General features: G+C 42.0%; 1 long non-coding RNA gene across 1 annotated transcript in view; it reads right to left on the reverse strand.

The window, feature by feature from the left end:
• The window catches only part of LOC142068560 (uncharacterized), a 469584-nt gene extending 456521 nt beyond the window's left edge, over positions 1 to 13063 (reverse strand). Inside the window, exon 1 of the long non-coding RNA XR_012664397.1 lies at positions 12984 to 13063. This is a non-coding gene — a long non-coding RNA (uncharacterized LOC142068560). The remainder of the gene's footprint in view (positions 1 to 12983) is intronic.
• Between the last annotated feature and the right edge of the window lie 11049 nt (positions 13064 to 24112).

Below are 24112 nucleotides of genomic sequence, written 5' to 3' on the forward strand. Positions count from 1 at the left end.
CAGTAAAATCTGCACTTGCCGGCGGAAACGAAAGGACGTGACGGAGGGCGGGGTCCTTGCAGCCTAACGGGAGAGGGCTAATAACAGAGACAAGCTTCCCCAGGGCAGAGAGAGCAGGTAACAGGGCAACATTAGGCAAAAAGGGAGGAACGGAGGTGAGGACGAAGCGAACGCCCAGATCTTCTAGCGGTTCTAGGGGGAGAAACACCCCCCCCACCACTAGGCCCTTCTCCACCGCCTCCTGGGCGGCAGTCTCCGAGGCCAGAAAGAGAACGACCTTCCCATACATCTTGGAGGCCGCCACAATGGCCATGGGTCCTACCACTTTCGCCAACGCCTGCACGTATGCCTCCACGTGGGGCGAGGCGGGCACTAGGAGGCAACGGACACCGTGCTTCCTGGTCAGGGCGGGAAGAGGGCCCCGATTGCTAGTGATGGCAGCGGAGGCAGTGGGTGGGCGAGATGAGGAGGCGGCAGGTGAGGGGGGGCCTGTCGCCACCCGGGCATACGTCCTGGGGGCCGGGGGAGGGATGGTCGCAGAGCTGGTGGAGGGAACAGCTGGGAGGGGTGCCGCGATCGATGACGAGGCCACTGTGGTGGGGGCGGCCTCTGCCACGGAGGGTCCAGCGGCATTAGCGGGGCCCTTCCCTTTTGGCCCGCTTCGATTTTTCCGTCTAACTGGGGGGGGGTTCCTAAAATCTAATGGGGCAAGAACCAGAGCAGCAGTAGTAATCGCCCCGGTGCCTCTCACTGCCGATGCCCCAGCGGGGGCGGTGGCAGGGGTTCTAACAATGGAGGCGGTGGGGAAATCTTGAGGGGTGGGCAGGAGGGTAGATGGGGAAGGGGCAACCAATTTCGGTGGAGGGGCCTTGCGTCCCTCCTTCTCTGCCATTGTAAGCAGGGAGAGACAGGGAGACACTGGGAGGGGGGGGGGGCAAAAATCGGGGTCCGGTAGTAGGGGTAGGCTATGGGGTAAACAATCCGGGGGGGGGGGGGGGAGGACAACCCACCACAAGTGTCCAAAGAGTCTCGCTCGGTTGGTTGTTATGCCCGGTCCAAAAGGCAAAGTCCAAAGCAAACAGCTGGATCCGAAGGCAGATGGCAGATTGCCAGCAGGGACGAAGCAGCGGGGGCCGTGATAGTCGTAGTAGTGGTGTGGGGGTTGGGGGCACCGATGGATCTGGGGGTAGCTCCCTGCTACACCCCTGTGCCGCCGCAGACGCAGCTGAAATGCAGTCAACTCCCCCCCCCGAGGGTAGAAATTCAAAAGAAATCCCTCAGTCTTACGGCCTCTCTCCACGATGATTCATAGCTGCCCGGGCGAATTCTCCGGCCTCTGGCGTCTGCTACAGCTGTTGGCTCTGTCCCAAGGCTCTCGGCAGCTAGGAATGTTGTAATGATAGGAAAAAAATCCAGGCAAAAAACAAAACAGCTGGGTCTGGGGGGGTCCACTCCCCTCTCCGGACAGCAGGTCGGCAGTCCTCCCCCCCTCCTCCGGGGGTTTCAAATAAGCAAAGAGCAAAGTCCAAAAGCAGGCATCGGGGGGGGGGGGGGTGCTGGCAACCGGCCAGCACACTGACGCAGCTCAGAAAAACGGGAAAAAACGAAACCAAAAAAACAAAGCGTCCGGCCCAAACGCGGGGGGGGAAACTAAGCAAAAGGAAAAGTGTGAAAAATCCGGGCCGGGGGGCTTTAGGAAAGAAAGGAAAGCAAATAGCTCAGGAGCGAGTGAAGAACGATTCCGGCTCCTTAACAGGGAAGGTTCCAGAACAATCAGGAACCTTCTGGAGACAATTAAGACAGGCTGATTAGAACACCTGCAGCCAATCAAGAAGCTGCTAAAATCAATTAAGGCAGGCTAATCAGGGCACCTGGGTTTAAATAGGAGCTCACTTCAGTTTGTGGTGTGCGTGTGAGGAGCTGGGAGCAAGAGGCACTAGGAGCTGAAAGTGAGAACGCGGACAGTTAGAGGACTGAGGTGTACAAGCATTATCAGACACCAGGAGGAAGGTCCTATGGTGAGGATAAAGAAGGTGTTGGGAGGAGGCCATGGAGAAGTAGCCCAAGGAGTTGTAGCTGTCGTACAGCTGTTCCAGGAGGCACTCTAGACAGCTGCATTCCACAGGGCCCTGGGCTGGAACCCGGAGTAGAGAGTGGGCCCGGGTTCCCCCCAAATCCTCCCGACTCCTGGTCAGACACAGGAGTCATTGACCTGGACTGTGGGTTCAGAAAAACGGCCAAGCTGAGAGCTGCTGTGAAGCTCCAAGGCGAGCAAATCTGCCAATAAGCGCAAGACCCACCAAGGTATAGCAGGAACTTTGTCACAATGTAATAAAGCCCCAAAGTTACTAGTTTAGCTTTTGCCTTACCCTGAATCTCTCCTCTTCTTTTAACATTCAATGCAAAATAATTTGAGTCCAAACTGCTGTAGGCTATTATTTAAATGAAAGATTTAACAGCTTGTGGCAGCAGAAGGTTCTCATCATCAGAGGACAGTAAAGATTACAAAGAAGTTTTACTGCTGCCTGATTAAGTTGCTTGCATTGGCAATGGTGCAGTTATCCTTCCTCTTTTAAACAAAGTTGCTGGTATCTTTTACATACACAAAGAGCAATCGTATATTTTCTCAATGATGTATTTTAGGTTAAAGGAAACAAAACAAAGACGTTTTCAGGAGAACAAACAAAATAAGTTGTCTTCCACTAAAAGAAGGAGGCAACAATCCTGCCTAACAAATCAGTAGCTGCCTTTGAAGACAGCAGACTAAGGAACAGCTTTCCAACTGGTGTAAATCCACATAGCTCTACTGAAGTCAACAGAATGACAATCTGACTTATATACAGCAGCTGAGGATTGGGCACCTAAAATCACAGTTGGCTTTTCTAAAGCACACATTGTTGGCCTAACTCTATTCTCATTAAAAGTCAATGGTAAAAATGCCCACAGAGAGAAAATGAAAACAAAGTTAGATCAATGGTTCGCTTTTATGAAAATCCCACCGTTAGAAATGCACCACACAAAATCCACAAGGGCTTCTAATTATAACCCTGTTCACAGATCAAGCGTTTAATTCATGGTTAATGGGGATAATATTCTAGCTTTTTGGTCCATTTGATATTTGGCCATGGAATAAGGACGCCGACCATCAGAAATCCAAACTTGGGTGGGTTCCAGCCAGGAGGTGGAATTTCTGTGGGCTTACTGGTAATAGTTATTTGAGTGAGGTTGGTAGGGTTCTTTCCCTTGTTCAGAAGATTCTTTATGACAAATTTAAGGTTAGTGGGATTTCTATTTGGGGGTGGGGGTAAGTGTAAATTCTGTTCAAGAGTGATTGTTATTTAAAAATTGTGCAGAGACTGGAATCCCCAACCTCACGAAGGAAAGTATCTCCCTTGCTATTGGCGAGGGGACTTAGCAAGATCAAGTATAGTTTAAGAGTTTTTGTTTTATTCTTCAGAAAGAAAGAAATTGGGAGAATCGAGTGAGCTGCCTGCTTGCCTGCCTGCCTGAAGTCAGAAGTTGCCTGATGGAAAGTATGACAAGAATGGGGGAGTATCTTAGATTTTAACCACACCCCTTAATAGTGACATCCTATACAGTCTGTATATTTTTTAATACTCTGGGATTTCAAACATAGACTCCAATTCTGAGGGGGCTATCAGCTCCTTACTCTCCTAAAGGGAAATCTGCAGTGGCCTGGCTATTCTCCATGGCTCATGATAATCTCTCCCACCCAATCAGAGGTCATGGAAGCTATTGCTGAGGGGAATGACCTTCAAAAGGGACACAGACGTTGGAAGAGAGAGGGAAATGGGAGAACTGAGAAATATCTATTATTTTTATGAATATTGTGCATGCCTCTGTACGTTTATGATAGAGTTAGATCAAAAGTGGGCTATTAAGGGAACTAAACAGGAAAGGCAACACAATGACTTTGTTAAGGAACATACCAGCAGAGAGACAAATAATATATCCAAATTAACAGCTGTGAAGAGGAAACTCCTCAGCCCCAAGCCTGGCGACATAGCTGTTTTACCAGAGTTGAGAATCTGGAGCTCACCAGGCACTAACGCTCCACCCTGCAGAAAGGGAGGGGGAAGTTGTCAGCTCTTGACAGAGGCTGACGGACAGCCAGGATCTGCAGCAAGCAGGCTGTACCTGGGTTTCCAGAAGAAAAGGACGAACAAAACGAAGCCATGTCTACATGGGGGTTAAGGGAAATGCCAAGAATAGTAGTCCAATAGATTTTGTGTTGTAAATCCATTTATCTGAGTGTTCTGCACCTTTTGGCAAATAAATAATACTTTGTTTTGAAGAAATTCTGCCTGCATCGCTGCACGCTACAGCTTAGTGAATAAGGATTTTTTTCAAATCACTGGCAATTAAAAACATTGTTTCAGGTGAAACAAAATGTTTTGTTTAGATTGAATATTTTAAAAAAATAGAAGGACATTTCAAAATGGAAATTAGTCAAATCAAAAATCGAAATGCTTCCTTTCAAAAGTATCCAAATGAAATGTTCAGATTTTTTTCAGAATTTTGCTTTAGGGTTCTTTGTATTGAAACAATTCTGTAAAATCAACATGAATATGCAAAATTTTGATTAACCTGAATCTGCATTTTTTGGGTAAAAAAGTATGTTTTAACCAAAAAATTTCACCCAGCTCTTTTGCACACTATTCCTGTCCACAGGTTCCTGAATGGAAACAATAGGTTACAAGCCTATTGGGCCTGGTAGATATCACAATTAGCTACCAAGGTGTGAAACCCAGAGCCGTAGTTAGAGACTATCACATTCTGGGGCATAGTCCAGACCAGCGAGAGGTTGTGTCCTGCAATCTTAGATGCCTCGCCATGCTTTGCTGCTGTAGCTCCCAATCTGGACTACTCACAAACAGCATGCAGATCACACTCTGGTGTCTGTGTATAGCTGCAGCCAGGCAACATCACTCCACCCTGTGGCTTCCACCAGCCTTGGTTACCACTTGGAAGGTGGGCGACCCCAACATACTTCCAGTCCTGAATTTTCCTTAAAGCGGTGTTCTGCGCTGCCCAGCCCTCTCCTGGAGAGTTCAGATATTACAGGTCGGTTGCCCCTATAAGGGGTCAATATGCAACAGTTTGCTCCTTGAACTGGAGTTATCTGAACAATTTAGTTTAAACACACTGGATTAGTTTTGATTAAAAAATAAAAAGTTCATTTAACCACAAATAGATTTTAAGTGACTACAAGCATAAGGCATTAAAGTCAGAAATAGTTACGAGAGAAAAAATAAAGTTCTTAGTAGAAAAAATTTAAACTTGACTTTGTTCAAGGTAAAATCCTTTCCACATGTTCCCAGCAACAGAGCTGACCAAATTATCCAGCCAGGATACCCTCCATACACAAAGGGTTGGTTCCGTTGCCTTCTTACGTAAAAAAGAGAGAGAGAAAAAAGAAGAGATCTTGGTGTGGTTTTGGCCTTCACTTTTATAGTCCAGTCACTATAAAGTTCCCTTATATTTGTCGGACTGCACAAATAACGTCACAGAGTGGCTTTTATATTGGCTATGGCATCACGGACATAATTGTTGCAGCACGACAAATACCAGAGAAGAGTCACAAACAGCACAGTGGCCTGTATAAGGTGTTTGTTGACCTGACCCAGGCCTTTGACACAGGGGCTTATGGAAACTCCTTCGTAAATTTGGTTGCCAGCAGAAGAGGATTACTGTCATCCATTCATTTCATCATGACATCATGGCCAGGGTGATGGAGTGTGGTGGCTCATCAGAAGCCTTTCCCATCACCAAGAGCATTAAATACGGATCCATAATGGCTCCAGTCCTCTTTGCCATTGTCTTTTCAGCCATAGTCTTGTTTGTATTCCAGGTCTTTGATAGAGGTGTACACATCCAGTTCAGATTGTATCGGTGTCTTTTCAATCTACAGCCTGTATATTATAGATGCATTTGTATGTGTGCAGTGTAAATATATAAAAAATAAACTTATGTAGGAGATATTTTCGCCCATTTTCCATGAGACAAAACCTGAGTCACCATGTCTCTCGGCAGAGATGCAGGCTAGAGCACCATTCCTCTGCTTGCTTCTGTGCTACCAGAGCTGTACCGAGATCCAGATGTGGGAAGGGGGGGGAGTAGCCACAAAGTTGCTCAGCCCCATCAAATACAAAAACTGTGAGACTGGTTCCCACTGGCATAGAATATAACTAAAGTGAGAGTGTGGTTGTAGGGCCGGAGCGGGGAGGTTGTCTCCACTGGTGGCCTTGCATGGATGTAAGTTTTCCCTGCTCTAGTGACAGAAGAGGACAATCTGAGGGACCGAGACCACTTAAAGATAAGCCTGTTGAGGACAACCCATGCAAGGCTCTTCCCTGCTCCAGACAGCAGTAAGATTCCATAGTGGTTGCTCTCACTAGATATACTTCCCTTCCTTTTGCATAGTTGGACTATGAAAGCATCCTTTTATTCCGGGGGCATGGCACCCCATTCCCATATAGTTTTACACACATTTTACATGCACACATTTCAAGATCACATTTTTTAGATATAAAGCATCCATTCTTAAAATGAAGATTATGCAGTAATTGAGCTTATGGATTTCAAAAATGCAAAGAGATTGTTTGTGAAAGACTCACAGATATGCCCTCTCTAATAACTGATTCACATTCCCACTCAAACACTACATTCAAAGAATGTTAGAGATGTGCCAGAGGGTTGATATCAAAGAAATTCACAAATAGAAAACACAACATAAGGAACGTAAAAGCTTCCTTGAACTTGCTCATCAGCTTTGTGAGAGGCACATCACTGAGATCCTGGAAGAAATTACTGCAGCTCTCTGTTTGAAGCTGAGAGTTATTGACCATATACATTTGGAGATCTTCCAAGTTGTTAAAGGTGCCAATGATTCATGTATGCAATTTTGGAAGAAAGAAATGAGCTTCAATAGCTTGTTTGATTTTTCTGTCAGAAAGTCAAGTTGCCACTTGAAGTTGTTCAGTACTACTGTCTTTCTGAACATGCTGAGAGGCTTAGGTGAGAGATGATGAAACTATGCCTCCAAACAACCCATCTTCAAAAAATATCTCATGATAATAACACTGTTCCCCATGGCAAATCTAACTTTAAGAAGAAATCCAAGAAATTCTGCATGCTTTTTCTGGCATCAATGTGCTAAAATTGTCCAAACCCACATTTTGTTTTAAACAATTTAGCCAAGGTTTATAGGAAAGGTCCTTAAATTTCATTCTAAAGTTTGCACCTCCTCAAAAGGTTTGCTGAACGATGTACAGGACACAAAGTTTGTAACGCATGACAAAGGATGATGTGTGTTTGCAATTAGAAAACAAGACAGACAAGGTACACAGAAAGCTTTTTCAGGGCAGTTTGGAAAGCACATCTCTTGTTAAAGTCAAAGTTCCGCAGTTTGTAACAACTTTTTCACAATATATAGGGACAGGGTGATTAAAGTGATCTGATGCAGAAATAGTGTATCAGCCAAGCAACCCTAACATAAACCAACCAACCAGTTTCCTCCCCCCTGCCCCAAATTCAGGTGTGACATGTAACAACATAGCTTCTATTATTGTCTCTTATTTCATCCATGTTCATTCCAGAGGCTTCACACACACACAAACTTTATCAAACTTTTAATCCCCGAACTTTGTAGACATCAGAAATAGATGGGAATAGAATCATAGAAATATAGGACTGGAAGGTACATTGATAAGTCAGCTAGTCTAGTCACCTGCACTGAGGTAGGGCTAAGTATTATCTAGACCATCCTTGATAGGTGTTTGTCTAACCTGTTCTTAAAAACCTCCAATGATGGAGATTCCACAACCTCCCTAGGCAATTATTTCCAGCACTTAACCACCTTTACAGTTATGAACTTTTTCCCTAATGTCTAAACTAAATCCTAACAATTTTTTAAATCTTTCCTCACTGGTCAAATTTTGTAGACATTTAATAGTCTTTGTTGCTCTCCTCTGGACTTTCTCCAATAGCTCCTCTCAATTGTCTACTGGTACAGAAAAGTGTTCTCAGAAAGGAATGGTTGCATATTATTCTATAAAAGTGGTTATACAGATTATTAGCTCATGCACAGTGGAAAAAATGAAATACATTGACTCGGAATGCAAGATCTGAGAGATCCTATGGGAAATCTTCATTATAATTAAGCATAGACGAATTCGTTTACCAAACAACCACCATCCTGAATCTCAGCCCAAAAAGATAACTGGTACACATCTCATATTCTCTAGGGTGTAGCCTTTGAGATTTGAAGGCATTCTTGAACAAATAGATGTTAGTGTTGGGGATAATATCAGTAAAGATGGTAGCAAGGATATGGAAGGCTGTTGAAAGTCAAGGGAGGAAAGTGAATAGTGTAATGGATCAGTCGTGTAGTACAAGAAGGAGAAATGAATGTAAGCAAAGTGTTAGCATCAGATGCTAAACAAAACATGGTTATGCTATTGAAATACCCCTGCCTGATGATCTACTTAGCTAAAGTACTCTACTCGTTGATGGGGAGGAAAAAGAGGTGCTCCTTCCATGCCCCTGTTCAACATTGTGGTATCTGGAACACCTCACGTTGCCTACTTACATTACGAATCATGTTTCTGGTTAGCCTGTTCTTCTTGCTTTACATCCATCCAACATGTTCAGAGTATAGAGTGGCACACTGATCAGCAGGAGATGCTCTTGGAGCAGACCCAGCAGTGCTGGAAACATATAGGGGATTTTTACCACTAGGATAGAGGAGAAAAGGAAAAAGAAGTGGGGTACTGAGGTATAATATATCTAGGTAGGGTTAGCAGGAGAAAAAGGACCATAATAGTGACAGAGGAAGGGGGCAATAATAATGGAGGGGAGACACCAGAGAGGTATGTAGGAGGATTGGAACAGGTGTGTTGCAGAGGGGAAGGGACGCTGAGTATCAGATAAGCAAAGGGAGTGTAAGTACCATCTCTCTTTCTATGATCTTCACTTCCCAGAGAATGCATTCCTTGTTCCAGAAGATGAGAACATGCTTCTTATGGGTTGTAAATACTAAGAAACCACCTGCATTCACTCTCTAAAGGGAGAGTGAAGAAATGGACAAAACATCATCCACCCTAGCAAAACGACCAGGAAAGTAAACAACCAACTGGAGGAAATGATTGCAGAATGATGGAGTCGTTCAACAATGACTTCTAAGGGCTCAGTTCTGCTGCTACCCTCAACCATTTTATGTAGTACCTTATTCTGCAAGGAGTCCCAGTTAAACATGTGAGATTCCTTGCAGAGTAAAACCCCACAGAACATGAGTAACATGGGGGCAGAATCTAGCTCAATAGAAATAAAATTTCCTCCAATAAATTATAAGTAACAAAGTTCTAGTCATCATCAGAATGGGGAAACATATGCATTAATATCTGATCAACTGAAACCAAATTTGAGAGTGACACACAGATGGGTAGCAGGGGCACTAATCTCAGAAATGTATAAAGAAGACATCATAAGGTTTTGATAAATGGTGGATTGCCACAACAGAACACACAGTGAATTAATCCTCTTTGCAGATCACAGCAGTAAAGTACAAGAAACATAAAATTACTCAAAGAAGGATTTTCTAAATGAACAGCTAACAATAAGCTAAACTATAAATAGGCAAAAATAAGCAAGTGTGAGATTTGCTGCATTTCCTTTCAGTTTTTGTTTTATACTGGTTTGTTTAAATGTTCTGTTGCTTTCAAGATGGCAATGATTAAACATGTCATATAGCAAGAAAAGAAGAATAGTGATTACGTTGCTTCTGGAAAGATCCGTCAGTTATGCTGTTACATATAACTGCATCCAGGGACTCAGGAGATGGATTCAAAGCATAGGACTGACTTTGGGGAGTAAAATGATGCAGTCACAGGAAGTTTTGGTGCTTGAAGAAAGCTTTGAACAAGAGGCAGTGACCAGTCAAACTGACCTTTCATGAAGGCTGGCAGGTTGAAAAAATATTAATCTAATCAAATAGCACTAGTCAGAGAAAGTGAGATGTCCTGGGATTCTTCTAAACACTGTAAGATACTGTGATAATGGGGGAAGTATCTATCATCTAATAAATGGTGTGTCTACTTGTCTTTCTAGGGAAATGTTAGAAACCCATCATATGAATCAGTGAAGCCGAGACTGGCTGAAGCATTCAAAAATATACCATAGAAAAATCCTTCACTGACTTTGGTATTAGGTAATCTCTAATTTTTTTAGTACTATGATTCTATTTATTTTCTTTTTTCCTGAACAGGCCTGAAATCATTTAACATGCATCTATCCCCAAACAAGCTGGTTTTACAAACAAGGGGCTACATTTGGAGCTGGTGGTGCAGGGAGCAACAGAAGCTAGAGTGGCAGTAGGAGGATGAAAAATGATAGAGTAGCTGGAAAGGTGCATAACCACGGTTACCAACTTTCACTCGGTAAATAAGCACCCCAACTTCCACAATAAGTCAAAAATCAAGTTAATCTCATTTCAAAACAAGTCAATCCCCAAGAACCCCAACACTCTATGTGGCTAGATCCCCCCGGCATGCAGTCTGGGACTCTGGTGGGCCCACTGCACTCCTCTCTTCCCCCCTTTGCCCCTGCTTGCCAGGAGCGGATAAAAAAAAAAAAACAGCAGCAGCAACAAGCTGCAACAAGCTACAAGCCAACAAGCAACTCACAAGCCAATTAAGCCAAAAACAAGCCCAATTTCTGCATTTTTTTCATAGCTTTGGCATGTATGTGTATAATATGATGGTAGCATCTGCAAAAGAATTAGAGCTATTTAACATTTTTCAAACCAAAAGTTTTAGTGGAAACATACGGCTTATTTTCTAAAATGGGGGGCTTGGCAAGAACTCATTGGCTTTTTCAATTTTGGGGGGGGGTTTGCATCATCATCAAAATTGTATTGGTAAATGCATGTTTCCCTTAGTATTTTGAGAGTGGCTTTGACAGCATTTTTAATTTTTTAAAAAATTGATATAAACACATTGGGGGCAGGAGGACTAAAAAATTGGGTCCGTTTTCACCCTGGAAATTAACCGAAAATGGAACCAAAATGGAAATAATTTCCATATTTCATGCTGCTGTTTTAAAAATGGTTGGGCTCAGTTCGGAAAGGGACTAGGCTTACTCCAAGGTCAGGGTCAGGAGACCTGCAGAGGTGCTGCTTCAAAGAATCCTCACATGACTCAGTCATTTTACTGTAATCAAATCATAAACTCGTGAGCAAGCATTGCTGGGCTGGCATATCAACGTATATGAATATAGAAAAGGTGTTATCTACACAGAACACAGCACCCGTGCAAGTCTTAGTTACAGTATAACAGCAGCTGGAGGTTGGCAACCCATCCACACACTAACACATACCCTTAGAAATGCCATAGGATCTGGGGTGTACAGTGAAAACTACAACATAATTCATTACTGAGCAGCAGTAAAAATTTATATATCCTAAATTTAGTCACCTGACACTATTTGGAAACTGCTCTTTTTCCTGTCTCTGCACTCCCTCTGACCATGTTAATGAGAGCAGCCATCCTGCTAAGGGAACTGACAACACTGCAGTGGGCAGTGACATTACTGGCATGAAGCAGTAGCTGTGGAATGAAAAGCCTGTTGTTTCCACAGTAGTTTTGTGTGATTTGCATTTTAACTCATTCCTATGTAACTGAATGCAGAAGTTACCCTCCAGCTAGCATATTTGAGTGCAAAGTGGCCTGCAAAGAGTCCTATTTTTCTGCAAGAAAGATACAGGAAGATGTGGATTTAGGTGCTCAGTATGATCTTGTCCCCACTCTAACAAAATACACGATTAGGAGGAAGATGAGCTATCATACTACACACCTTCAACACGATCTTATTTCTCAGAACATGGCCTTGCTGTTCCAAATGCATTTTATGTAATGTCTTTCTTCTCTAACCACTCTCTATTCAGCCCAAAAGACTAACCATTTCCATAAACAAAACCAAGGCCAATCTTGATCTTGGCAACTACAGATCTGAGGTGGGGACCTTGGCAGAAAGCCACCCAAGTCTTCCTCATGTGAGTAGCTGAAATCGAGGTTCAGAATATGTGGATATTTATCAACGTTCACCATTTAGAATTGCCATTGCACATGACCTCACATTGGTATTTTGGGGATGCAGAACCAATACACCATTTAGACAGCTGGTTACAGTTCAAAGGATTTCTTCCAGAGCAGCATGGCATCTGTGCTAATTTAAATTTCTGCTGAAATCGTTCGCCTCCTTATGCCACTCAACTGATGTTAATTAAATTTACACCTCCTTACACTACTGCATCCTAATCTAGTCTAGGGCCTTGAAGTCTAGAGATCTTGGAATAAATCCATTGCTGGTGTAATTCACTGAGACTTCAGCAGAGTTGAAGCCCCGTACTCCAGCTAAGAATCTGGCCCCAAATTTCTAGACTTTTAAAACATAATTTTCTCACTAATTGTGTATGACTTTTTATTTATATTTTCCAGTTGCCTTTGTCAAGTTCTGTGGATGTATTAAAATTTAAAAACACAGGACCCAATACTAACCATATACAAGCTAAACTTTAAATATTGAAGTATTCCCTTAAAGGTAAGCATGTGTGAGAGTATTTACAAAACTGAGGCCATAGATATGAAACAGACCATATCAAAAAACAGAGCTTGGAACAAAACCAGACCAACTGAGAACACCCCTAACTCCAAATGAGCTTTATCACATTATCATCTCAATCCCAATCAATCACCTCACCCCCATGAAATGCCAGAAGGACAGGGAGTCTTTTAGGCTGTACTGAACATCACAGAATCCATGTTCTGAGAAGGAAATTCTCTAGCAAAGGATCTCTTACAGAAATTATGCTGCCACCACCCCACTTCCATTTAAACCAGGCAGCTGTTTGCTCATTTAATAGATTTAGCAGGTAGTTTAATAACCTGAGCAGGTGCCCTACTCACAGTAGCAGCTCTTCTTCCCACCAAGAGGCACATTTTGTTCTTCTGGGACTCTGTTAAGCTTCCACGTGGCTGCCACTGACAATTTTGTGCTAGGAGATAAAGAGATTAGAGAACTCTCAGAATCCTTCCTTCCTAGTTTTGTTTCCCCTTTAGTCTCCCTCTTCCTTTTTAGATAGTAATCATTTACAAAAAGTCTGAAGTCTATATTTTAGCAAGTGATGCCGGTTGTGCTGGAGACAGCAGCCTGTGGCAAACATGAGTGGTAGTAAGACAATCTTGAACAGCTGTGTCCAGCATTTTGTGCCAGCTTCTGAGCCACTGTAAATCACCATAGCGCCACTGAAATCTATAGAGCTATGCTGATTTACACCAGCTGAGCCATTAGTTTCACATCCAAATGCTCTCAGTTTACACAACAGTGCTAACACATTGAAACAAAGAAAGGGATTCTGCTTTGGGTTGTGTGTTTCCTTTTTTTTATTTTTAGGTTACAATCCTCCTCTCTGGGGAGGTGAATAAATATCCAGCTACAGAAAGTCAGAAATTCTTACTACAAGTGTTATAAACTTGTGAAATGACTCAGCAAGAAACAAACACCCCCAGTCAGCAAGAAGTAAAGTGATAACATAAAAAGCATGGGTTTCTAGTTTGTCATCTATCCCCTCACCCCTAATCTAGTACCTACCTCTCCACAAACACTCTCATCTCCTTGCCCAATCAGCCACTCTTTTAGCCTTCCTCCTGAACACCTGTGAAACAGCCAGGGGAGCTAATTGAGTTAACCCTTTATTTACCATGGACCAGGAAATTCCCTATACTCATTCTGAAAGTGTTTTCTCCAGAAAGGCAACAAGATCAGGTGAGTGTCTTGCCCTCTTCCAGATCTTTTAGTTCTTTCAGTTTATAAAGATTTCTACCACCGCCCCCAGCTGCATTTCAAATGAGAATATAAATTTACCTAGCTTTTTGTGCTGAAGGATTATAAGGAATACTCTTTTTCCCCCACAGATACGTTTTTATTTTAAGGGAAGGTATCTGGTTCTAAGTTCACAAGGTTTCACTTCATTGCTGCAAGTGGCTCATGATCATTACATGATTTAACATATGCAAATCAGACATGGAGGGCAATCTATATACATTTTACTTTAGATGAGCATGGGGAGTCTTACAATTGAGAAGAGATGTTTGTGTGTGTTGGGCATAGAATCATAGAATATCAGGGTTGGAAGGGACCTCAGGAGGTCATCTAGTCCAACCCCCTGCTCAAAGCAGGACCAATCCCCAATTAAATCAAAAGTGATTTAATATCCCAGAGTAAATAAAATGGATTATTTGAGCAAATAATGATGTTTCTTTTAAAATAAAAGGGGTGAAAGTAAGTTAGAGGACTTACCGGTATGCCGGAGTCCTGAGCAGGGGGCATGGCCTCAACCGGAAGAGGAAGGGCCTTAAATCCCCGGGCCCTTTAAATCTTGATTTAAAAGGACAGGGCTCCAGCTGCGGTAGTGGCAGCTGGGAGCCCGGGGCCCTTAAAATCACCCCCGAGCTAGCAGCTGCAGAGGCGGCTGGGATCCCAGGACTCGGGGGCGATTTAAAGGGCCCAGGGCTCCAGCTGCTGCTACCGCAGCGAAGCCCCGGGCCCTTTAAATCACTGAGGAGCCCTGGGGCTCCCGGTTGCAACCGCTGCCCCGGGGCTCTGGCAGAGCTTTAAAGGGCCTGGGGCTCCGCTGTGGTAGCAGCTGCCGGAGCCCCGAGCCCTTTAAATGTCTGCCAGAGCTCCGCCGCCGCTACCTCAGGGCTTCAGCAGCAGGGCTCAGGCGGGGATTTAAAGGGCCCCGGGAGAGTAGTGGGGCCTGGAGCTCCGGGCCCTTTAAGTCCCCGCCACAGCCCCGCCACTGCCGCTACCCCAGGGCTCGGGCAGCAGGACTCAGGTGGGGATTTAAAGGGCCCCAGGGGGGTAGCAGCAGCTGGAGCTCCGGGGCCCTTTAAATCGCCACCACAGCCCCACCACCGCTACCCCAGGGCTTTAAATTGCCCTCTGGGAAAGCCGGTCCTGGTACTGCGCAGCAGCTCTTACTGGTACGCCGTACCGGGGCGTTCCGGCTTACTTTCACCTCCGGTGTTGGGGAATATTTCATGCTATGGATCAGCTTTAGGGCCTTGCTTAAAGCATCTAGACCACAGTGACAAGGAACCAATGGTGAAAGAGAAGATTCAGTCTTCCCTAAGTATTCAACTGCAACTCCAAGTGGATTGTGGCCCTAGCTTTTAAAGCCCCTTTATTAAACTCCAGTGCTTTCCCTGGGGGCTGAAATAGTGGTTAAGAGCTCATCCCATATGTATCCATATACAGATAAACACAGAAAGGTTAATCAGAGGCAACGGGGAACTAAAATCACACTAATGTAATTAAAGGACTAAAAATATTTTAATAAATCTTTTAAATAAATATGTCACTGATGGCCCAAGACCATTTGCCATTGCTCTCCAATCAAATTGTTGAATAATGCACACATTCCTGGCATCATCTGTCAAAAACTTTACAAAGCATCACCAAAAAAAAAGCCACATTATTCTAGTGCTAAACAGAAGGATGAGAGAAGACAGCCTGGATTGCAGCATATCATGACAGAACTCAGCAGGGATCTCTACAGGAAATGTTACAAAGCATATTTCATTTGAAGCAATGAACTTTAATAGGAATTTCATTTTACACATGAATGTACACTGTGAGATAATCTTCAGTCTGTTTATTCATCAGCTAGAAATCAGGATTAGAATGTGAAGGTGACATGAACAGTGAAATTTATGTTCCTGGAGTGTAAGAAAAATTGGTATTAACCTTTTAAATGATGTTTCATTCAAACCTGATTTTTATTTTAAAAGAAACATCATTATTTGCTCAAATAATCCATTTTATTTACTCTGGGATATTAAGCTGGAGAAGAAATACAAGGGCAAAAATAGAGTATCAGTGATTTTGCGCTCGATACCTACCCTGTGTGTTCTGAGGCAATACTAAATGACACGAACAGCAAGTTCATCATCCCAGCAAAGCAAAACCTAATCCAGCTTTTGTACATTTACCCCAAAGGTCTATCTGTTGCTCTTGATCCACACACACAGCTTCCATTGCCCCATTTTTCCAAAGCATCTAAAATAGCCTCAGTAAATATACTGTGAATCTTTTAAATATCGCTTAGCAGAGGGAGGGAAAGGGGCAGTTGGCTAACTCAGGGGATTGATAATGGAAGTACAGAGTAGAGCTGTCTGAATTATCTGAAACCAGGGGCAAGGCAGGGATACCGCATGCTACCAGGGGCAAGGTAGGGAATATTCAAACTCAGGGTGTGTGAGGCACAGGAGTTGAAACCAGAAAAAAATTCAAATGAACCCATATAAACCAAAACCATTGCATTCTAACAAACATTCCTCTGTCATTAGATCACCATTATGAATATTGAATAGGTCAATAGTAACTGAAAATTATTTCCATGCGATAGTTCTTTGGTGGTTTATATGAAGTTATTATGCAGTGTCACTCAGTCCATTTACTAGGTCTTCACATCACAAAAACCATCCTATCTAGCATGTGAGCATCCCCCCCTACTCTAAACACAATACAAAAGCTTTAGCAGATCAGAACTTACCCCTTTCCTGGGATTTGGTTTTATTCAAAGAGGGAGCTCAAAATAAAACAAAATCCTTCCCACTCTATTTCCCAAAGCTCCCTGGGCTGTTCTCTAATGTCTACACTACAAAATTAGGTCGATTTTATAGAAGTCAATCTTTAGAAAGTGATTTTATACAGTCGATTGTGTATGTCCCTACTAAGCACATTAAGTTGATGGAGTGCGTCCTCAATACTGTGGCTAGCATTGACTCAGAGTGGTGCATTCTGGGTAGCTATCTCACAGTCCCCGCAGTCTCCACTGTCCAGTGGAATTCTGGGTTAAGCGCCTGATGGGGCAAAAACATTGTCGCGGGTGGTTTTGGGTACATGTCATCAGCCTCCCTTCCCTCCGTGAAAGCAATGGCAGACAATTGTTTCAAGCCTTTTTTCCTGGGTTACCCGTGCAGACACCATATCATGGTAAGCATGGAGCCCACTCAGCCCAGCGCTGCTGTTGTGAGCGTTGTAAACACCTTACACATTATCCTGAATGCATTCATCGTAGCAAAGCATTTTTTTAAATCTACTATTCTAAGACTTTGCACTTAAGCTTTCTCCATTGTCCTTCTGCCATCTCACCCAGTAGCTAAAAGCCAGTTGTCTCCAATAACTAGTCTCAGTTACTTCAGATTCTACCCTTGACTGCAAATGTTCAAGCAATAACTTGTCTAGAATGGAGAAGAAACTTCAGCACTAAACTAGAAGAAACCAACTGGTTAGCTGCTGAGAAATTGAGGCATTGCTGAGAATGGTTAGGGCTGATTGTTTGTCATGTTGTCACAGAATGTGTGATTTTGCCTTTTTTTTTTTTAAGTCACAGATATTTGAGATGAGCTTCCGCAGTATTAGCTAGTACAGGATCACAAGCAGGGCTGAGAAACAGTGTGCAGGTGCAGTGTGGATCCAGTGCAGATTCAGAAGTGAGATGGAGAGCAGCAGTGTGTGGAATTGTACCTTTGAGAGGCACTGGCAAGAGCTGCTTGGAATGGGTTGTTATGCTATGCGGAGGTTCATGTTATGTATGCAGTGCTCTGACACCACAAGCAGAATCAGCAGAGGACTGAGGGACAGGAGAAATATGTGAGTGCAGACTCAATGCAGTGCAGCAGAAAGCCAATGTATACACAAAGTCTGAGAATGGCCTTTTAAGACAAATGTGCAGTTCCCAGGTCCCATACTTGGCATTGCAATCCTGAGATGGAGCATACTTAGTGTAGCTGGAATCTTTAGAGAATTTGGCTGCCAAACTCTAACAAGTCTCTATAGAGCATGTGAGAGCTGAGATTTTTCCTGAGGCTTATAACTTGGCCAATTTTGGGCACCTTTACTCAGGGATAGCAAAAGGTATATTCCTGACACTAAGCTGACCCCCAACACACATACATTACCAAATTCCAAGCCTCTTCTTCAAAGCATAGAAGCATCAGAACTTTTCAATGGAACAGCTGTAAGATTTTTTCCAACATGGGTAAAACAAAATATTCCCCCTCCCCTCTTATTGTCAAAAATAACCATTTTAGTTGAAACTTCCAAAAAAACGCAGCCTGAGGCCGACATCTGGCATTAAAAAAACCTCATCTGAATGATTAGTTTTGCAAACTTATGAGCAACTGAAAAAATGGTCTTATAATGGGAAGTGTTGGAAAACAAACACCTTAACTATAAGTGGGGATACCTGCATCACCTAAAATATGTCTGTGTGCGCAAGCATTACACTTGCCAGCAAAATAAACTGTCATAGTCTGAGAGCTATGAGCCTGATCCAAAGCCTATTGAAATCAATGAGTTTTCATTGACTTCAAAGGATCATATCCTATACCTCTAATGTGCAGGACCGCTTATCCCCAGGATGCACATATACTTCTCAAGCATCCTAAAAAAATCATTTACAACCAATTGTGTGAGTGCAATATTATATGAGTCATACTTTATTCTGTTCTCCAACAATTACCATCAAACTACGGACATATGCTTTCTGGACTTAAATCCAGAACTTTTATATTAATCTGATCGGAGGAGATCCGCAGCCTTTGTTACGAATGCTAGTAGGCATTGATTGTACGACTGAATTGCATGAAAGAGATTTGGAGGCAGCTAATTGATTCTTCTTAATTGCCAAGGAAACAAATTTGGAATCTTTCAATATCCAGTGCCAGGCCCACACTCAGTCATTGGAAATTAACACACAAGAACTGTTTTAAATTGGCAAATCTCATGCGTCCTTTGAGTAAATCCTATGTTACGTGATTATGGGTCATATTTAAATGGGGAATAATCTTCAGTGCTTCAATTAGTGATTTAACTAAGCCGCATATATAAATAGGACTCTTTGTAGACATTGGGCCCCTGAAAATCTACATCTCATCAAAAGGAAAATCAGCTCGCTCTCTCTCTGAACCATAGAACCAATTAAGTATACTAGCTAATTCACTTTAAAGTTTTATAAAGTAATGGGCATATCTTAGGCTGCCTCGCATTATAAATATCCAGAATTACATTCCAAAAACTACATAATCTTTATCACAACTACTTGTAAAATATTATACTTTCTATGTTTCTGCTTTCATCAAATATTGCAGTATAAATGGGACGAAAGGGGGACAATTCAAACCCAAGACATTACCCCAAACTGAACCTGCTGTAGTGAACTCATTTCATTTCATTTTCATGGTACAGCTAGAACAAAAAGGTGATTCACTGCAGAAGGACTTGAGAAGTGTCACAAGGCTGTTAAGGATTTTTGTTTGCTCCACCAGAAGCAGAAAGTACTGGAAATCTAGTGAAGAAGCTTGTTCTCATGAGATTTCCAGTTCAAATCACAGATTCTCACAGGTCTGGTTAGGGAGGATAAATATCCAAACCTTTTGTGTGTATCTGAAATCAATTTATGAGTGTTGCCTATCACAAACATGTAATATGTTTTGAAGCACTGAAAACATGCCATCTGCTGCTGATAATCTTGGGCACTAAAGCAGCTTTGGATTTCATGATTTGCTGTGACTTAAGAAAAAATATTTTGTGAGCATTTTACTACTTTTAGCCGCAGGATAAAAAGAGTATGCATTTCATTGTGTACAAGTGATCTTCCATATCAGCCATTATTCTAGCTATGATCCAGCTTCTCTCTTAATGCAACATCTGGAAGTCTTGGATGACATTCATTACATTTGGATTTTTAAAGGGAAGACTTGTCAAGCTCTTGACATAATAAGCAGTGATGGCAGATGCCAATCATTTGATCTCTGACAGCCTACATACATATTTTGGCTTGGATTTTGCGGCACCCAAGAAATAGCAAGCAGTATCAATAGAGTATAAAGATGATTAAAGTACATAAGCTAAATGCCAATGACAGCAATAAACGTCAATAATATAAAATTACTGTTACATGAGAAAAGCAGCATTTGGGAGCAGCAAAGCGAGAGCACTGCTATACAACAAGAGAAATGATGATCAACACTGGAAAAACATGTATAGCAGTTAAAATGGAGGACAAGATTCTACGGCCGGCAACCCTGAACCTGAGAACAGGGAACCGCTCTGTCTTTGACCCTATCAATTCAATACTCCACTAAAAGTCATAACTTGTAGACGTCATAACCCATCCACACACCAGGACAAATTGCAGGGCTTAGCCCTTGCCCTTAGGAAAGGCAATGAATTTAAACCTGTCTTAGGGACGTAAGAAATTATCTCTGGAAATGGAATAGATATTTGAAGGGTTGTTGACTATTTCTCTGTTCTGCCATGTGACAGATGCTTTTGCGGATGATCATTTTTAGTGTTAGATAAGCATAGCATGAAACAAATTAAAGATAACATTTAGATGTTATTTGTACTGGGAATATGTTGTCAGTAGCACACTAACATGAGACAGTGGACCAGCTAGATTCTGCTCTCACGCTGGAGGAAATCCAGAATAACTCTACTGAGCTATAACACAAGCTAAAACTATGCAGGGCAAGTCTAAGTTATACTGTCCCCTGAGAAGTTACAGTATGTAGTACGGGCATTGAGGGTATCTCCTAAGTCATGAACTGCTTTTTGTTGTAATCCTCATATTTTGCCCTTTCACATTCATCCCAAGGTCTAGTATGGAGAAAAGGAACAAGGACATGTGAGATAGGGTAGAAGGATTCCCTTTTAGAAGGGAAGACTGAAGAGACAAGAGGGACAGAAAGTAGAGGTGAAGGAGGGTGGAATAAAGAGGGAAAATATGGAATTAACCTGATGTTTGACAAACTGTCTCAGACATTTTGCTTGTTTGTTATATTCCTTTCACCTCTCCAGTTGTGTCTATTTAGGATCAAAATTCTGATTCTTTTACTCATATTGAGAAGTACTGTACCCTGTGAGCTGACCTGTTGATTTCAGTGGGACCACTCCAGTAGTTAGGTGCTACTCGGTATGAGTAAAGGTGTCAGAATGTGCTCTTAAACTCTAAGAGGCAGAAATCTGTATTCTGGGTGATGCCCAACATACTTTGGAGCGCTTGATAAATAATAAAAATATAAGCAGAAGTATATGCAACTACTCGGTTGGAGCACTATAAAACATTGCTTATCTTGTTTCCATATCCAGGACTTTCAGTAAAGTTACTACTAACTTATAAGGAGTCCGGTGGCACCTTAAAGACTAACATTTATTTGGGCATAAGCTTTTGCGGGTAAAAAACCACTTCTTCACAAGCTTCAGTTGAATCTGAAGAAGTGTTTTTTTTATCCATGAAACCTTATGCCCAAATAAATCTGTTAGTCTTTAAGATGCCACTGGACTCCTTGTTGTTTTTGTTGATACAGACTAACACAGCTACCCCCTGATACTAATTTATATTGGTGTCATTTAATAATCACCTACTACGGAAAATAGTCTCTCATTTACTTTTTTGCAGAAGGATGATTCAGAAGAACATCTTCATAAAAGATGATGGAGAGAGTGGTGTGCTGAAGAAGAGATTTCTCTGCCATAAAGCTGGTGATGCTGCCCCTCTTAGGTGTTCTTAGTCTATCCTGCGATTTTGAGAAACTGACATACAAGAAACATGTTTATAGTGTAGAATGTATGTTTTCCATCTTAATATGCCACTGCAGCACAAAAATCAATGGAGTTGTTCTAAATTTGTTAAGTGTAACTGAGATCAGAATATGGCCCAGTCTGCCACTTTAACAATAAACATTCTCCTATCTGCCACTTTCTCCATTATCCTCTTTTCCAAATGTTCAGTTCTCTGACAAAGGTGCAAACCTATCTTGGTATTTTTAAATGCTATGTAAATGTTAAGTCAGTGAAGTATTGTACATTAGTACATGATTATTAGTTAGCAATTTGCCTGTGGAAACAAGAACAACCTTTATCCTCAATTACTAAAGCTATATGTCCCCTCCCCCAAGCTCCCTCCCAAAAGTTTTTACACATTATTCATCCATAGCTCCAAAGCAAATGCTTGTATGCATTATTTTAAACATACACAGTGTATCATAACTGATCCCCACAAAGGTTTAGCTGATATAGCCATTTCCTAGATTCTTTTAATATGCATATTTTGGCCCTTAGAACAGGACAAGCTGGAGTGGAGGGGTTGGATGTCTTGACCATCTGTTTTATGAGTCCTTGAATTTATAATAGAAAGGTCACCATTGTAGCATATGGGGAATGGATTTTCACTAATAGAACAAGTTTCAGAGGAACAGCCGTGTTAGTCTGTATTCGCAAAAAGAAAAGGAGTACTTGTGGCACCTTAGAGACTAACCAATTTATTTGAGCATGAGCTTTCGTGAGCCGCAGCTCACTTCATCAGATGTTTTCCGTGGAAACTGCAGCAGACTTTATATGAATTTGTGTGGGGGGGTGGAGGGTGAGAAAACCTGGATTTGTGCTGGAAATGGCCCACCTGTTGATCACTTTAGATAAGCTATTACCAGCAGGACAGTGGGGTGGGAGGAGGTATTGTTTCATGATTTCTGTGTGTATATAAAGTCTGCTGCAGTTTCCACGGAAAACATCTGATGAAGTGAGCTGTGGCTCACGAAAGCTCATGCTCAAATAAATTGGTTAGTCTCTAAGGTGCCACAAGTACTCCTTTTCTTTTTACTAATAGAACAAGAGTTGGCAAGAACTAATGGAATATGCATTAGGTTTCTGTCATTGTTGTTTATTAAAATGTTCTGGACCATTTATTTCACCTGCTTTGAAGTGGGAATTGCAAGCATTTTGATAATTGATTGAAGGTTTGTCCAGATTCACTGTAGCTTCTATGAGGATATTAGTTTTTCCTCAAGTACTCTTTTGTAACCCCGTACAGCAGTACTCCTACATGAATCGCAATGGATATTCCTATATTTCATACAGCAATAGTACAGTAGGGGTGGACTATTTTTCCTTTCTCCATCTGTGAGCACTACTGTATTAAAAGCTATGCTAAATTGGAGCATTCCGTTTTTCTACAGAGATTCTAAGATGCCCTGAACTAAAATGCGGACCAAAAAAGTATAGCATTTGTTCACCTTTAAATCCTTTGTGAAACTGATCTTTTTCTCTGCACATCAGGCTATCCTGAGTTTGATAAAGGTAATAGTTTCAGTACAACACTGCTTCTAAATGTCCACATGAAATCCTCCAACTGGGGCAGAAGGCAGTTGTTATGAAGCATCTCATATCTGAATATTTGTTAGGGTCACTGTATGGCTATGCAAGTTCTTTGTAAACTTCTTTGGTGCTAAAATAAGCATGACACTTCACTGTAAAGGGTAAATGATAGTCGCGAGATGAAACCAGTAGCCTATTCCTGTAGCAGACCATATTCTTAATTAATCACATTAACTGAGATTTGATGTTTCTGGTTCTTCGTAGTCTACAATCTGAATTAACCACAGTATTAGACGTTTGACATTTCTCATTGTTTTGAATGCAATTTATGACAAGTACTAGTGCTTTGCAGTGCCCTAATGATTTTGTCAGAGTTTTTTGTTTAATTCCCAATGGATAATTGATTTCTGTATAACATTTTTAGACTGAACATTGTTAACTGCATACAAATATTTTTCTGTTTGTATCTTTGATGAATTCTCCAGAGTGAGAAATCATCTTTAGGCCAATTTTGACAAGCTTTTAAGAGAGTTTAAGAGTGAAGAAAAAGAAGTGGTGTTATCATATCTGAAACACTAAATCCTCCAAGTTTTTTTCTTGACATTATCCTCTAATGTCCTATAGTTCTACTAAAAAAGAAAAACCTTCTCACTACTATTTCAACTATTTATTCTACGAGAAATGTAATGAGTGAAGTAGACTCGTCATAATATTCATACAATTCTCGGCTCCAGCGCTTATCAGACATACGAAGTGTTGAGTGACAAGAGAGGAAAAAAATGGGAAACAAAAGCGTGGTAACTTGCATGAACTCAGATGATTTCCATTTCCAATAATGTGAAGCAGCAGGATGTCAAAATTGCTGGTAAAG

The sequence above is a fragment of the Caretta caretta genome, chromosome 11 (genome assembly GCF_965140235.1).
Source record: "Caretta caretta isolate rCarCar2 chromosome 11, rCarCar1.hap1, whole genome shotgun sequence".
Classification (NCBI taxonomy): domain Eukaryota; kingdom Metazoa; phylum Chordata; order Testudines; family Cheloniidae; genus Caretta; species Caretta caretta.